Consider the following 14,347-nt stretch of genomic DNA (forward strand, 5'->3'; position numbering starts at 1 on the left):
TACCATGCAAATTACATTTTTACGCTGTTCATCTGAGATTTCAAGTGGGAAAGGAGGTTTTTTTTATTAAAGACTGCTAGAGAATTCTATCAAGTAAAAAGGCCATGAATACAAATGAATGATCAGGAAAGAATATTAAATGATATTATCAGCCCTGCAGAATTCCTCCATAGCTTTAAATTTCTGTGCTGGGAGTCTGTGTGCCTTCACAGTAGTTGAGTAGTACTCACGCTTCCTGGACAATAGCGGCATACTTTGAATTCACTTCTGCTTGGAAACAAGGCAACTCTTCTGCAGCTTCAAGGCCAACAACAAAGACATCTCAAAGAAGAGCAAATCACAGCTCCATATACACATGCACATGCTTTCGGCAAGTCTGAAAGCATCTGCAGTGGGGAGCAGAGCTACTCAGACTTTTGAGACTTAAAAATGTTCTTCCCAAAACTAAAATTTTGTCACTGTTTTTTTAAAGTCGATTGTTGCAGGAAAATGTTGCTTTTGAACAAGTGTTCTGCAGTGTATTTAAAAAAGTTGTAATTTAAGTCTGCAATTTTTAAAAAACAAAATACCTTAAGAAATTTGAATGTCTTTTGTCCAGCTCTGGTACCAGGTACATAACAATTCAAAAAATATCAAATGGTGTTCTTATATTTGGGGTTTTTTCATCTCGTTTGTCCATCTCTTTTGTACCCCCAAAGGCTGGGTACCTCCTGCCTTTCCTGCATGCCTTACTGAATCATTTCACCTTAGTGGCCCCAGGACCTCAACACCAACATCACTCTAGTGCAACCTGCATTTTGGAGAGGGGTGAGCATCCCCCCATGCCGCTATGCAGGGGGGAAGCTGCACCCTGGACCACACACGGGCCTTTATGGGACACTCCAAATCAGATCCCCGGATGAGTGCTGAGTCCAGGGATGCCCCTGTGCTCCTTCTCCTTCCTGTTTCTCAGCCAGAGCTTCAGAAAGGTCTGAGTTTCCTCTACCCAGCATCTGGGCACGCTCAGTGCTTTCTGCTGCTGGCATTGCAGATCAGGCTTCAGAGAGCAATGTGCTTTCCTTGATGAAATCTGTTTGGAAACGGTAAAGATCTGAGGGCTCCCTCAGCCAGAAAATCAAATTTGGTTTACCTGAATGTCAGGTCATCTAGGATGGAGTTAATAAACAGATGGGAATGCATGGGGACAAATAGTGATGGAATGGCTTGTGGGAGCCTGTGAGGTCCCGGCACGGTCCGGCCCTTTGAGCTGCCTCAGCACTGCCTTGTGTGCCCCACTGCCCTCCTAGCAGCCAGGACTCACCTGGGCAAAGGGCAGATGGTGCTGGGGACAGACCCAACTCATCACATGTCCCAAACCCATTGGGATTTCATGGCCTTGAAACACCTCCCCCATCAGGACTGGGTGACAGTGGCCATCAGAGCCACATGCTGCCCAGTGCAGATGGACAGACAGCACAACCTCACAAGCCTCCTCTTGTTGGGAAGTGCAGCTAAAACATCTAACTGGTTACTTGACCTGTCAGTCAGTTGGCCAGGCCCCACTGCTGCTGGGCTTCCAGTTCTGGGGACAGCAAAATGGACTGACTTGTGATGCCGCGCTCATCCTACCTGCATCCTTAACCACAAAGCCAAAGTCCTTGGTTTTTTTCACCCTCTGAAAATATCTGTAGAGGTGGAACAAAGTGGATTATGCAAGGAAACCTTCCAATATAGTAGTTCTGAATATGCTGAACTGCCTGAGGAAAGATTCCTGCTCTGTTTGCCCTCCCCCCCCAGTGAATCCTACACATAATCTTTCCCTGGGCACATCCTACCCAGTTTGGAGTCTGAGCACCCTATGCTGAGCTCAGAGTTTGTTTCCAGCATGGGAGAGGAAGGCAAACCCCTCTATGAGCCGTGGGTTTGATCTAGGACTGCTTGCACAGGCAGGGCTGTGCCCACACTGTCAGGAAGCTGTGCAGTGAGATACCTTGCTTTGGAAGAGGGGTCAGGGACAAAGACGAAAAATGAAGAAAACTGCTGAAAATGTGACTTCTGGTTGCCATGGCTGTAATCCTCCTCATAGCACCACAACACCGCAGCTGAAAGAGAAAGAGAAGTCAGGGGCTCTGCCATGGGGATTTCATGGTCTTCAGAGAACACCTGGGGTAATGGCAGGTGTTGCAAGGGACTCCTCGGGGCAGGCACAGGTTACAACAATGCTCCTTTCCACGAATGTTTTGGGGCCCTGGCATGCCTAGGTTTGGACTCCTGCTGCTGCCAAGGCATGAGTGCCCCCAAAGCAGGGACCCCACCACTGTGTCCTCCACCCCTCTCCTTTTGAGCATCACACCACAAAATGGATGCAGTGGGGAGGGACCTCTGGAGGTCCTCTTCAGATTCAGGTCACCAGCCCTTACCCTGTTTGCCCATCTCCTTCTAGTCAAAAATGATATTATTCCTTTCAGTTGCCAGAGGCGGAAAAAAAATATGACTCAGATCTGATTTTGTATCACTGCAGTCAGATTTTTTGTGCTGTGCAGGGGAAACAATGAAAGGTGAAATCCCTGTAGGGAAGCATTTGCAAAATTCTGCGGGAAATTGGTATTACGGATAATTGTTTCCTGCTGAAGGGATCTAACAGAACTTTGCAGAAAAGCTGCCCTTTCCAGCAATATCCACTGCAGCATAGCCAGCTACAAACATAAATATCTGTCTCTATCATAAATATGCTCTGCTGCACATTTTCCTCCTGCATCTGAAATTTAGTATTGGTCAATTCCACTGGGATTTCCTTTAAAAGAGACACTTTAGTGTAAATGATAAACCTGTTAAATTGCAAATGAGGTGAGATGGTGGGTGCTTTGGCCTCTGGAGCACCAAGGCTTTGATTCTTAATGGTATCTGTTGAGACTTACCTGTTGAAAATGTACACGGAAAATTATTGACTATCGGAACAAAATCGCCCCTCCTAAGCAGGTTCATGATGCCAGAAGGCACTTTTTTTTCCACAGCATTTGGCTGAGCATAAAAAAAGATACTTATGAGCAGCTTCTTTTTTGTATCTTGTTCCTACTATTTTGAGAGTATGTCCTTTATTTCTCCCTGTTGATGGTACTCCTTAAAATAAGTCAGTATTAGTAGAATATGACCATTAATGTGACTCTAGCTTTTACCATTGTATACAGTGATGGATATGCTTGTACATAGCCCCAAAAAAATCCTTTTATTTTCTCTAAGCCAAGACACCATTGTTGGTCTACTCTGAACTGCAATAGTGTTCACAGTGGATGGGAGAGTAGGTCCTCAGACAAACTCTCCTCTTCACTCTTCCATTGACCTTATCAAAGCAGACTGATGGCACTTGCTGGATCAGATACTGCTGTCCATTGAATGAAGCCCTCTTGCTCAGCTGCCTCTGACAGCTCTAAGTTTGAAGCAGCAGAAACTTTGACCAGACAAAAGAAAGCTTCTGCTTATAATTATCTTATAATAAGAACAAAACCAAGAGCACTGTGACTGGTTTATTAATAGTGTGCTTTGCTGCTCCCAACCTTTGCAAAATCTATGATTCTGGCTCTCCAAGAATATTACTACTTGGACCTATTTCATATGGATCATGAAGGATAAAGACATTCCTGAAAACTCACTTGCCAGCTCTGCTGCTCTGCCAGCAGCAATAATTTGAGAAGGAATCATGGTCCCTTTGAGATATGTATCACAGCCTGGCTGGAGGATGGGGCCCAGCCAGACACACGTGCATGGACAGATCTACAGGAGATTCACTTTCTGTTCCACAGTAGTCCTCATCTTCCCTCTTCTGCTATTCTGCAGTTTTCCTGCTGAGGACACATGTAGGCAGAAAAGACATCAAACCTCATCTTTGAAATCATTTCAGAAACATGCCTCCACATCGGGCTCTGCTCCTGATTGTGGGAAGAGGCGCCAACAGCAGAAGGCTGGAGCAGGAAGTGGTTCAGATCTCATGTTTTCCTTACATGTCTCAGTAATAGCTTTATGAAGAACTGGAGCATTTTTGCAGAACTGAAGAGTGCTGATGGCATCTGGCTTAACATGATAAACCGTGCTTGTCATCCTAAATTTTCTGACTATCAACTCAGCTCATCTGTTAGGTGGGTATAGTGGCTCCCTGACATCATTGGGAGTGAATGTGTTACATCGATCAAGCTTTTTACAGTCCAGCTTGGAATTAGGTAAACTGCAGTAACTGAAGGGCTTAATGAGGAAAACAGCTTGTGCATGTAGAGCCCTACCTAAGACATGTATTTGAAAACTGCAAGTGTCTGTCACACAGAGCCCTAACTGCTTTATCAGATGAGAGGAGAGATTTGGCAAAGCTTAATGGTCTCATGGCAAGACACGTGAACGTGGTTGAAAAGATGTCTGTCAGAGCACCCAAACAGGTCAGGCTGCAGGAAGGGGTGCTGCCATGCCAAATAACCAGTTCCCAGCACGTGTGCCTCAGCTTTTCATCCACTCAATGCGCTTCCTTGGAAGTAATTGCTTTTTCAGGAACAGGGTGAATAAGCTGCAGTAGAAGAGCAACTATGCTCTCTCTCATTCCCTGTAAGTCACTGGAGTTTGATCACTAGATTTCTGTAACTAAAAATAGTTACAGAAGTTACATTTTTGAGCTCTATCTTGAGGAAAGAGGCACATGGACAGATATGGTCTGCAATACAGTAGAAGTTATTGGAGGAATTTTATACCTTGTTAGGAACGCCTTTAAGTTTTTCTTGCAAAGATTTATTGACAGGTGGGAGTATGAGTGGATTTAAGCATGGCATGTCATGACCCATCCAGCTTCCACACATGCAGGAGATGCCAGACCTGAATTCAGCATTCCTTGTCAGGCCATCAGTAGCAAGGGCAGTGGAAGAGAGATCATCCATCTGTTGTGAAGGATATGTCAATCACTTCTATTCTGGACCCCTGCTAGGGAGCAGAAGGATAGTGCTGCATGAGGGAAAACGTACTCAAGCCAGGCTAGTGGCAGCCTCTTCCCTCATCAGCATGAAGTCACCTTTGTGCCGTGCTCTTCATGACTCTCTAGCTGTGAAGAGTCAGTCAGCACCACCCTCCTCCATGGTGGCTATACCAAGGGGGAGGACCAGCATCGGCCACAGTCTGAGCAAGAGCAGCTGTGGTTGCTGAATGCAGAGCTCAGGGTACAGCCACAGAGCGTCTGAGTGATCCCAAACACAGCTACCTCATCTCCAGGGCTGGACGGCCGAGACACAGGAGGCAGGCTCTGGTGGCCAAGCTCAGTCAAGATGGCAGCACCCAGAGTCAACCCATTGCAGAAGCCCAGGTTTTTAAGGAGATACAGGGAAGGGGCATACAAAAGGGGGAACCTAAGTCCTTAGGCAGCTGTGAATCGCTGTCTTGGATTTAGGCACCTAAGTGCTTTTTTGGACCTCATCCCAAATACTTCATTGAGTGAGTGTTGCATTAACAACAACCCAGTCAGAGAATAAGCAGCAACAGAAATGCTCCAAGCTGCTCTTTTAATGCATCCTAGAATGTGAACAAATGATTACTGCAGAAACAGCTGTACTGGGTTATGGTGTCATTGCCCCAAGCTGTTTCCTTCATCACTTGTACAAGGAAACACCCTTCAGCAGAACTTTCCTCGCTGGCTTCACTGCAAAACCATCAGCCTAGTGAAGTCCAGAAATCTGTCCAGGCTAGTACCACTGACTTGGTGTTCTTGGTGTTGAAATGGGTGTGCAGCTCCCACTATCCAGGCATCTGACCCTGTTAAAGAGGAAGGTGGCTCTTGACAGGTAGAGGAGGACAGCCTCTTAAAGTAGTATTGTTATTTTTGTAGGGATTGTTTGTCTCTATTATTGAATATGGTAACTTATAAGGACCTGAGCCATGCAATGAGCTTTGCAACTCGCTCTTCATCTTCCCTTCTGAGATGTGTCAATTACCTACATGGTTAGTGGTGCTGCTCATGACCACTAGGTTTATGTTAAATAGAAGGAGAACAGAGGCTCTTCTAGAAATGAAGGGAATAAAAAGATATGGCTGTGTGTGCCATTTTTCACTTTAGGCAAGTACTGACTTTGGAGGATACACATTCAGGTGAACGCTGCCTGCAGGGCACAACAAAAGGCAGAGCTGAAGTAAGAAGGCTCAGTTCTATTTTAACTTTCTCCTTGGAGTGGATGCAGCTTGACTTCTCTGATGTAGTCTGCCTGGCTGTAAGTTGCACGTACAGAGGAGGGTTTAATCTCCTTTCAAACAGCCATTAATCGAAGGCTGGCTGGCTGCTTTTCTCCCAGAGCACTCCAAAAGAACTTGTACAAAGGACCTCCTTCTAGATTCAGGTCTTTGTCAGATGAAGGGAAATCTTGTGAGGTTTCATTCCATCTACACAGAGGGGTGTGGGACCTCCAGAATATCGACTTGCCTGTGGGAGTGACTGGGTTTGGGCACACTGGCAATGCGATTAAAGAGTGTGTGTGGTGTAAGTGTCCCACAGCACCCTGGTCTTTTAAACAGCCTGTCTCCTAAGGGGAGCCTGCATGATGCTTCTGTATCACAGTGCTGCAATATGCCCAAACATCAGGGGTGAAGCCAGGGGAAGAAAGGATGTGATAAATTAAGGCTTCAATGGTGCCTGTTTCTGATCTGAAGTACAGAAAATATAGTGAGGTACAGGTGTAAATTCCACTGATAAGTCTAGAAGCCCTCTAGTGAATTGGGGGCTGTATAAATTGTGCAGAAAGTGATCACAGAACTAAACCACTTAGTAAAACACACATGGATACCTTTTGATTAATCTGAATGAGGCTCCGATTATAAAAAATCTTCTATTATTTTGGTGCTTGGTTCCATTTTCTCTCTGATCCTGGACAGAAGGAGGGAAATGGAAGAATTCAGCTTGACAAGGAAAGCTTTTTGGTATGAGAGTTTGAATTTCTCTGCCTTCCAAGCAAGATTTCTTTGTAATGTTAGTATCAACTCCTACAAGATAATTAATAAATGTCAATGACTTTCAAATCCAAATACAGTCCCTACAGACCTGCAAACCTTTAAGTTGCAGGCTGAGATTCTGGTGTTGGTGCTGCAATCCTTTGCACCGTTGCTGTAACTTAAAAAGTTATTGAGCAAAACTGTGTTTCTGTAATGCTGTTCCGGTAAGTTCCTGGTAAAAGTACTTTCCAAAAAAAGTGTCTCCTACCTCTCCAAAAAGCAATCCCAGTGGAGAGCAGGTAAGAAATAGGGATGACATCAGCATCTGCAGAAGTGCATACCCTGCTGTAAAAGAATAAGAGAGCAAATGAGAGTTAAGTTCAAGACTAAAATATGCATGCACAAGGAAAGTTTATTACTGTAGGGCTAGAACATATCCCCACTCACTCCTGTAAAACTGTCCACCAGTGAGTGGAAAGGAAGGAAAGCAGCTTGGCAAGGTGACTCTGTATGACAGGGATGCTCTGCACAGCTGTATTTTTAGTTTTTTGGTTTCCCGCATGAAGCAGAGGTGGGTCTGTACCACCCCCACAGATAACAGCACACTCCCTGTGTGATTTCATAGTATAGTCAGGCATTTGGAGAAGATTTTTCTATGAGGAATGGATTTGAGTCATAATCCTTTGACCCCGTGGCCCATTCGAGACAGCCGTGACATGTCACTGCTCCCTGATAACGATTCTCCTGCTCCCTGCTCCCTGCCCCTGCCTGCTCCCGTGGCGGTGAGCTGCTTTGGGGTGGGTGCACGTCCCTGGCCTCCCTCCAGAGCTCTGGGATCTGTGCAATCTCCAGTGTCAAGATGTGTTTGGATACGGAAAGCCACGACACTCTGTTATATATCAGATAGATAACAGGAGCATCCCCTCGCCTGAGGAGACAGATGCCTGGTGCTGGGTGTTGAGCAGCCAAGGGCCTGTCCATCTGTGGGCTTTCTGCCTGCTCTTTAACCCTGGATGACAGTCACATCTTCAAGGGGCTGTTCTTTGGAAGATAAACATAGCTTTTCTGGTTCAAAAATTACAAGTCATTCTCCTGGTTTTTTTCTGTAACTGAGAAAGACTGTAATTTCAGCTTTTCGGGTGAGGCTCTTTGTGGGAACGCACTGACATGAAGGGGTCTTGCAAACTCTTGTTGAACTTTTTGAGCGCTCCCATTACAAACAAGCCTTTCTTCACTCTCTGCCCTTGCTACTGTGGTCAACTTCTCTTATGAAAAAACCCAAACAACCTACTATAGATAGCTTTCTCCCCTTGATCTCACAAAAGCAGCTTATATAGATCCACAGGAGGGAGGCAGTATGTTAGAAAGGACAGTGCCGCCTTTTGAAAGCTAAGATTTTGAAATTTATGTTACCATAGCTAAATGCTGAAATTAGTGAGTTAAATAGTTATAATTCAGTCCTTATGAAACTAATATGGAAGTATGACACAAAGCATTAATAAAAAGAGCCTTTTTATTGTGCATTAAAACATACTATTTCAGGGACGTCCTCCCTTCCCCAGAGCGAACCTGCGCTCTCCAGGGAAGGGCTTGCTGCAGAGGCTCCATCATGAGTGGTACCCAAAGCCATTCTGCTCAAAGCACAGCAAGTGCTGGGGGAAGGACAGTCACTCAAAGGCATTTATCTCCTGCCTTCTGAAGGCAAGCAGGAGGACTACCATGCCAGTAGCTGGCCCACAGGCTAGAGCCACAGATCCAACTACCCCTCCTGTTGCATGCCTTTGTCTGGCTGCACACAGGTCCCTCAGCACTGCTGTGCCTCTCTATAGGGCAGTGACTTCGGCTGAGGGAAGGGGGTAACACGCTCTTCTGCCATCAGTATATATTTTTGTTTGTTCCTAATAAACCTCAGGGCTTCAGTTATATCTTGCAGCAGTGATTTTCACAGCCCAGATGTATCAGTGTAAATAAGTAAGGATCCTTTTATCTGTACTGTATTTGCCATCTTCCAGCTAATTGTTTATGCATATATGTTCAGGAAAGGCAGAGGACATTCCCAAATGACCTCTACAGTTTCTACATTACTTCACATACTTATCACCCTGCCACTTGTGCTTCTCCTCCCTCAGGTTCTCTGCTATTTCAGACTCTATTCTCCCAGATAAAGACCTGCTCAGCACCCATTATGCATTTGCAAGTTAAATTATATTAATATGTTTGCAGCTGTTTAGAAAATGAACTTGTTTTTTTTTCCCCCCCAAAGTAAATTTGAAATTAGTTTCATGAAAAAAAAAAACCAAAAAAATTTTAGCTAATGCCTATGGGTAACCTGAGTTTTCTCTCAGTCTTCACTGTAACTCAAACAGGTCAACATCTGAACCTGGCACAGTAAATCTGGAGTCACAGCAGGATGGTGCTGAGCTGTAGCTAGACAGGTGATGGGAGGACAGGATGGATCCCACTGCTTGGGTCTTGACTAGACCTACACTGGACATCAAACATGACCCAATGCTGCTGAGTGTTGGCCTGGAGCTGCTGAGCACTCACAAGTAATGGTGAAGTGGGCATTTCCCCGAAGATTATCAACACCTTGTGGTAACATATGAGACCTGATCAAACACTGATTTTCTTTTAGCTTATTTGAAGTCTGTTTCCCACCAGCACTAGTCCATGCAGTGATGCTAATGGCATCCACAGCTTTTGCTAATTTCGTAGAGAAATCAAGCTAAAACCTTGCCTGTGCTTTCCCAGCTGCACACCTCTTAGCCATGATCTCACTTCCCAGTGCCTGTGAGACTTCGCTCCTTAGCGAGTGAAGGTCACATCACTCGCAGGAGCAACGATGTGGCTGTCACAGCCCAGCCTCCATAGGCAGCTTTGTGGAGATGGATGGAGCTGCTGTAACATCTGCATTGTACCATTTGTGTACCCTTGTATGTAATGCATCAAACCTATATTACTTCATTAAGCAAAGGTAGGGATTAGCCTTCTCTAGAGTAGTAAGCATTCAAATTTTAAACTAAGAAAAATAGGATAGATCCAACATCAATATGCTTTGCTACTGCGTAACTATTCTCCTTTCATCTTCCCCTACCTTTGACTCTCTCTCTCCCCTCGACACCTTGCTGGGAGGCCAGCTGGAGCTTCTAACCCTTCTCAAGAACTTTTCAGCTGAACGACTGTACAAATATTTTGTTCAGGAAACTCTCCTGAAAAACAAGGCTTAACTGTTCTGTTTCTCAGCTGGGTGACAGGGGTAATTACTGTGATAACTTCCCATCTCTCTTGGGTGTTATGATGAGAAACTCATTAGTTATTTGCTGAGTACCCTGAGCCAAGTCCTTGAATGAAAGAGCTGTAAGGATTATTTTAACAATATTTAGCACTTCAAAAGTTTTGGAAGCACTACCTAATTTTCTCAAATGTAAACCAGCTAAATCTGCAAGGTAATTTGTGTGCCACACCTCTTAGTCTTTTCAGCAGTCTTCACAATGTTCAGGAACTCACACGGTATGGGTGTATGCTTCCTCTGTGCTAACTATTCTTTTATTTTTTAGCTCTTTCTCCCCATTTTTCCCTCCCTCCATCACACTTTCATATGTCATACTTTAGGACTCTAAGGTGTATCCAACAGATACAATAGCTGAGTCCTCACATTTAAAGGAAAATATTCTCCATCAGTGCACTCCTTCTCCTCCCCAGCAGCATGTGGCCCAACACCTCGCACAGGCACTGACTGCTGTGAATAAAATCATCTTTGCAGAATGGTAACCGCTCGACATCGTAAACTATTTCCCTCTATTCAATACACACCCACCTCATCTGCTTCTTTGGGATGCTTAGGAAGCAATAAAGCAGTTCGAGAAAAGAATCCTCAAATACCAAGTCAAAATACAGTGAAAGAAGCACCAAAGAACTGGCAAATGAAAACATCCCCTCTCCATGGCAATGCTTAGTGTTTCCCTTGATGCAGCAATAAAATATCTGAAGCTTCTCTGTTCCAAGCTAAAAAGAGGTGCCAATTATATAAACAGGTGATTACTGTCAGAATGGGCAATGTGAATGTTTTCTTGCAAAAACGTAATAGCTGTTTTGTTTATGACTAACATCTGTTCTAAGTAAGTTTAATATATCATGGCTGTAACATGCCATATAGGATGGACAAGAGGAAAAAATAAGCAGGGGTTTAATAGCACATCTGTGGCTAGTTAGTTATGGTAAACTTCAGGTATGTGGTGATTTCAGCATATGTTCCTAAATATTTTCCCAGCAACTGGATCTAAGACAAAACCTGTTACAGTCTTTTGGGGAATAATTAATGCACCTAATCACTTCAAACCACACCAAATTATGAAGAAATCTGCTTGATTTCATTGTAAAAAGCACTGATGAATGATCACCTCCAGAAATGGGACTCCAAGCCTGCAAAAAGTTTGGTAGAAATGGCAGGAAAGCTCTGGCCCTGAGCAGCAACATTAATGATGGGACATAAAACATAAACAGAGGACTCCCAGTCAGGGAGGTTTTGAGGCCAAAGAGAATTATAAAGACATAAAGCAGCAATAACTTGTACCGAGCAGAGCAGGACTTCCCATTCACTTGTCACAGTGATGACACGCTGCAGTGCTATTGCTGAAGAGCTGGCTGGCATGCAGCATGTCTCTGTGTTTTTCCTTTTCCCTTCCCTGTGCATTAATTCATCTGTATTTCCCCCCCCTCCCAGCCTGTCTTGCTCGTGTTTGTGTGTTTCTGTTTTCCACGATTTCTGTCCTCCACGATTTCTGTCCCTAATGGCCACTTGCAGGTGCTGGTCGTCATGTCCTAAGGAGCCGAGTCCGGCATTGCCTGCTTGCCTGGGCATGTGGACCTGCTCTACCATGTCCCACAGGATGCTGATCTGGACCTGACCACTGTGACACAGGGGATGCCCCTACTGCTTGCTGGGTTCATGCAGCCCCACTGTGCTCCTGTCCAGATACCCACCTTAACTGCACAAAGACACTGTTGGCTTTTGATCTGTGGTTTCTTTGCACTTCTCTTCTGTTACCCCATGATGACACTCTGCCCCATCACACTGATTTTCACCCATGTCAAGGGTCCTACATGGCAGGACAGTGCCTTTAGTGCTCTTTTCTCTTACACAAACTCCATTTGTATGCTTCTCATGCAGCCACATTTAGTTCTTTCAGCCTTTTTGAGGCTGAAACTCTAAACTCAAGAATGTCTGACTGTGGTCCCCTTCTCTGGAAAGAGCCAGGAGAGAGATATCTCTAGGTGGCCTCAGGACTGTAGGCTTTGCAGGGGAGCAATGCTCCATCAGTTGTGCACGTTGACTCAAAAAGCAGAATTGCATTCCTGCCTGCTCTGCTTTCCTGCATCTTTACCCTTCCGGTAGTCACAGTCTGCACTGCAGTACAACCTGAATCCACAACCCCACTGACCCAAGCACTGAGCAAAGGCAGAGCAAAGCAACATCTGCCCAAAGAGTTTGCTCTCTAACAGGCAGAGGGCAAGACGCAGCAGAAGCAAAGGGAGTCCCCGAAAGCTCTGCTGACACTGAGGAGCACAGCCCTCAGACTTCCCAAACAACATACTAACAGCTCCATGTGTTACACCAGCCCTCTGGGCAATCCCACTTGGACATGAATTGGGGCTGGCAGCCATCATTGGTCGTTAATTGTGATCCAGCCCAAGACATCCCTCATATTGCCTCAAAAATCATGTTTGCTTTCTGGTGCCCAGCTGTGGAGCTATGTTCAGCTCAGATTTTCAGGTTTTCCCTCTGTAACAGGAGAGCTAGAAGCATGGGCATTGTTTTCTTCTTTTCGGAGCTTTTACTCTGTTTTTCAGCTTAAGGCCCTTTGACTTCGCTCAGGGGAAATCTTCACTGACTGCAGGACTCCAGACTAATCTGCAGAAGTGCCTCCTTCCAAGGGTTGCACCTCCCTTTGCAGTCCACAAAGTGTTCTCAGAAGAGATGTAACAAAAATTAGCCCAAGGTGCAGAGAGGCAGACCCAAGGTGTGTTGTCCTCTGTGCTTTTATCATGTTCTCCACAGGCTGTGACCTCCTGAAGATTTAAAGATGGCTCTTCCCTTCACCTTGACATTATCAGTAAATGATCCAATTTCTTTCACTAAAGTGGTAGGTCCAGCCTGTCCCCCCCACCTCTTTCCATCCCCTAAAGCCAGCACAGCAGCTTTCCCAACAGAGAGCCATGAGCTCCAGGAGCAAGGACCTGCTCTGTGTGATGCATCATGAGTATGCAACTGGGAGTAAAAGCTTTTGGCTCAGGAAGAAGGGGTGTAAACAGGACTGTCTCCTAAAACCAAGGAGAGCAAACAGCTCAGAGCTGTAGCCATGCAGATGAGAAAATCATCCTGGAAATTTTTTCATACAACACAGTGGAGACAGGTATTTGAAAAACTCAGAACTCCCAATTTGCCTGTTGGAGCCAAGATATTTAAATAATAAACCATAACTTGTGTCAGCATGGCTTCCTTGATGGAAACCCTTGCTATCGCCACATGAAGCTGCTCTTTGACAAGACTTAAACTTTCTGCTGATTGACTGTGTCAGCTACTAGGCTTTACCATGGGAAAACGTGGGTGTTTTCCAGCCAGCAAAGCCACAAAGAACTCCACATGTACCCTTCAGGGACAGGGTGTAAGGGGTCTTGCTGAAGGTCCCCCTGCTGCTGGTGGCATTGTCCTTGGTGGCAACATCATGTGTCAGCAGCTGCAGGCTCAGATCCTCACTGCTGGAAGACAAAAGGAGATGTCCGTAGAAAAGCAGGTCAATGACAATTACTCCCAGAGCCCTGCAAAACCAGGGCGCCAGGAAACCTGTATGCAGTTCTAGGCTCTCCCACAGACTTCTCCTATGACCTTGGACTCATCGTGTAACTTTACTGCCCTTGTTTTCTCACTATTAACTAGAACACATATTGAATAGGACTCAATTTATGAACATGCGTAAAGCGCTTTGATAGCCTGGGGTAAAAGTCAATTAAGACATGGTGAGCAGCTGATGGGCCCAAGCAATTACCGAAGTAAATGATTCACAAACACACTCTTTTTGAGAATGTCATTAAACCAAAACAGATCTGCATATTATTCACCTGTTTCTAGAGGCTGAATAAATTATGGGGAGGGGAGAGGTGGGGAAGCAGGCAAGAAGCAATGCTTCAAAAATGCTTGAAAACTATGTTGAGGACAAGCCCTTTGGGCGCACCTCTGGGCGCCGGCAGGAACACCAAGTTTTGGAGGGGTCTCTTCTTGTCCCTCTCCATCCTTGATGGATCCCTTCTGCAGATTTTCCTTGTGCTGAGAAAGCTGATGCCGCTCATCTCAGATGAGCCGTGAGCTGAGCTCAGCTGCGGACAGAGAAGGGGCAGGAGGTGCCAGTCCCACTTTCAGGAGAAG

General features: G+C 45.3%; 1 protein-coding gene across 2 annotated transcripts in view; it reads left to right on the forward strand.

The window, feature by feature from the left end:
- JCAD (junctional cadherin 5 associated) overlaps positions 1-14,347 on the forward strand; it is a 60,931-nt gene that overhangs the window by 16,940 nt on the left and 29,644 nt on the right. The gene's annotated exons all lie outside the window — the stretch shown is intronic.

This window comes from Corapipo altera, unplaced genomic scaffold, assembly GCF_003945725.1.
Source record: "Corapipo altera isolate COAL_440 unplaced genomic scaffold, ASM394572v1 47, whole genome shotgun sequence".
NCBI classification, from domain to species: domain Eukaryota; kingdom Metazoa; phylum Chordata; class Aves; order Passeriformes; family Pipridae; genus Corapipo; species Corapipo altera.